Genomic DNA, 3,319 nt, shown 5'->3' on the forward strand with positions numbered 1-3,319 from the left:
TTTACTTTGCACATAGTGCATTTACTTAGCATTTGCCTATTGATTATTCCCATAAATGCAAGCAGAATGGATGGAGGGTGACAGGAATCAAGAACTGCAATTATATGGTGCATAAAATAGTGAAAAACTAATATGCATGACTCACCGTATAGTTAATATATGCCTAAAACAGCAAGGGGGAAGAAATCTTACCAGAGAGTATTTTTATCATGTATGAAATTTATTGTACGTATACAGATTTCATATTAAGGACCATATTCCACCAGCCAAATTCCACTGTTTGAATCTCATGGGACTCTTGCCCATCTGGTTTTCAGACATTCCAGCTCTCTCTTCTATGTAAGGCTTCTCAGACTTCTCAACCTTCATTTGTATGTCCATTCAATAAGTTCAGGTTTGCTGCAAGGTAAATCCTGATGCTTCTAGACCCATGGTCCCAGAAGTTCTGCAAGTGATAATTCAAAAACCCAAGTTTTGCAGATGTGTGATTGGATATTCAAAACCAGCAGAGCTTCATCTTTTTCTTTAATCTTGAATAGCAATAATTCACTTTGAATGAAATGAACAGCAAATAGGTGAACAGTGTAAACTTTAGTAAATTAACTCTATTATAATACTTTACTATATTACACTTACCACACTTCCTTATCTTACAAATAAAATAAATATTAAGCACATATCAGTTAGGCCTACTATCTCTGATAAAAATGATCCTGCTCCTGGTTAGTTTTACACTTCTGTATCCTCTGTAGTACTCTTGTAGTAAAACTCCAGCCTGCGTTGTCTCTAGTAAATATGGGCTTAGCCTTGCTTGTTAAAATGGTTCTGCTCTAGCCTATATTAGAAATATATGTGCCCTAAATAAATCTACAAAAATCCATACAACAAAAAAAATTTAAAATAATTTTGAAAGAGTACAGACTTAGATGTTCCCAGAACTGTCACTCCTTTTTCATATAAGCAGCTCATCAGAACTCTTACCCTTCTCCTCTCTGTGCAGCCCCCCAGACCATTCACTCTTTCTCTTTGTGTAAAGCTCCTGGGATGTCTTGTCCATCTTCTACTGAGAATGCTTAACCCTTTCTTTAACTAGCAGCTCCCCAGATTCCCCACCCTTTCCTGTATGTGCAGTTCTTTATACCTTTTACCTCTCTTCTCTCTGCAGCTCCTACAGCATCTCACCCTTATGCTCTGTTTTGCTCAGCACCTTAGATCTCTCATTCCTCTCCTATGTGCAGATCCTTAGATCTCTCACTCCCCTCTCTGTATGCACCCCCTCGCAGGTTTATTTGCCCTTTCTTCTATGTGCAGGTCCTCAGATTTCTCATCCCTTACCTCTGTGAACATCTAAGTTCTCTCATACTTCTCCCTGTGTGTGCAGCTCCTGGAACCTTTCACCCCTGTCTTATCTGTGTAGTCCCTGGGACCTCTCAACTTCCCTTCTGTTTGCAGCTTCTAAGACTAAAGGGAGCTTGCTACTTATCCCTTAATGTAGCATTGTCATTGTTTAGGGCAGGGGTGTCAAACTCAAATACACAGAGGGCTGAAATTAAAAACTTAGACAAAGTCGGGGGCCAAACTTGAAATTTATTGAAAAAATTGTTTTTCCTTCTCATTAGATATAAAACATTTTCATATGGAAACAAAGAGGTTTTTCTTAACATACAATCTGGAATAAGCTTATAATAGAGAAAGAGGCCTAAGAATTTTTTTTTTTAATTTTATGTAAGAAAAAATCTTATGCCTCTTTCTCTATTTGTATCCTCCTGTCCTCTCTGCCTCCCTCCCCACTCCCCACTGTTACACAGCCTTCTCACACAGAAAGACATCCCCAGCATCCCTATAGATGTGCAGCTCTCTGTGCATGTTATTATTATTATTATTATTATTAATAAACAGGACACACTATATTAGATCCTCGGCCTAATACTGATGGCAAGTCCTCCCAGCTTTGTACTACAATAATAGAAATACAACTGGGATGATTTAACACATTGTTTTCCTGCTGCTGGTACTGCCTGACATAGAAGATATATATCAAATTAACTGTTGTGCCGCTTCTATCATTTGCATGCACAGTGTATGACTGGAATAATGGAACTTACCATTCTAATGCTCAGGCTGCATACAGTTCAACGCTGACTGAAAATGATTACTCTTATAAGTAAAGTTTGGAATCTTGAATAAATGTCTCCTAGCAACCCCTGGCTGGGATTTCCTGCGGTTCCCCTAGAAACGCTTTACAATAGGTTACAGCGGGGTGCCTGTGATGTGTGAGAGGGGGGCACAGAGGGGCAGAGATATCTCACCTATCACATAGACGCGAGTGAGACTACAATTCCCAGCATTACTTGCGTCTATGGAATAGTCAATAGAACAGAACAACAATGGGGGGCTACGCAGTGACGCGAGTGATGCCAGGAATTGTAGTAGCGGCATCACTCACTGCAATACGTAGTAGCGTGTGGGCCAGATGTAATTCATTTTCAGAATTCTTTGGGGGCCAGAGTTTGACATCCCTGGTTTAGGGTATACAAAATTCAACTTTATGGTTTCATCACATTTGCATTGTTCTGTGGTTTATGTTACCAATTCACAGATTCATTGAACCTATTGCCGGAAAATGCTCTTCAAAAAAAACCTAGATACAGCAAATATGGAAGATCTCTTATTTCCTTTAAAAAGGCCCTACATGTTAAGTCTTTTCTACTTTTGCAGCAATAATTGGCTCCAAAAGATTCAAAAGGTGGCATGGTTTACCCTAAAAATCAAGGCTCCCATTCCCTGAGGATACAATTATTGCCTAAGGGTGACATGAAGGCATCTCATTTTTGCCCCCTGATATTGTATTTACCTCTGCCTCACCTTTATGTGCTGTCTAACCTAAAACCAACAATACAACGTTTCACTGCCAGAAAAAAATCTATTAAAGATACAGGAATTTAATTTAAAAATATTAAAGGTAATTAGTCTGAAGTATTGAAGTAAATGTTCATGAAATACATATGAGGCTTAGGATTTAAATGGTTTTACCAAAAAAAAAGCCAATTTAGGGTATAGCACGTGGTTGCAGAGCAGCACCTTTGATGTTAAAACTCTTTATCAAACCACAGGGCACCAGGATGTTTCCCCTCCTTGAATTTCATTGGCAACCACAGGAGATTTCTTATAGGAGGATCTGTCCCATGTTTATGATAATTACATTTTTGTGGTCTCCATATTTCCAGATGTTGCAGACTTCTCTGCCAGGAAAGGGGATGCTAACGTGTGCGTTACATACATTGGAAAACATATGCATTTAATTTGCAGCCTAAATAGC

The 3,319-nt window shown here is 38.8% G+C and overlaps 1 long non-coding RNA gene across 1 annotated transcript; it reads right to left on the bottom strand.

Moving 5' to 3' along the window:
• Positions 1–201: 201 nt before the first annotated feature.
• LOC140336586 (uncharacterized) lies at positions 202–3,008 on the bottom strand. Its single transcript, XR_011921917.1, has 2 exons — positions 2,106–3,008; positions 202–549 (listed from the first exon to the last, which is right to left on the bottom strand). It is a non-coding gene; the product is annotated as an uncharacterized lncRNA (long non-coding RNA).
• Between the last annotated feature and the right edge of the window lie 311 nt (positions 3,009–3,319).

Source organism: Pyxicephalus adspersus, chromosome 8, assembly GCF_032062135.1.
Source record: "Pyxicephalus adspersus chromosome 8, UCB_Pads_2.0, whole genome shotgun sequence".
Lineage (NCBI taxonomy): Eukaryota > Metazoa > Chordata > Amphibia > Anura > Pyxicephalidae > Pyxicephalus > Pyxicephalus adspersus.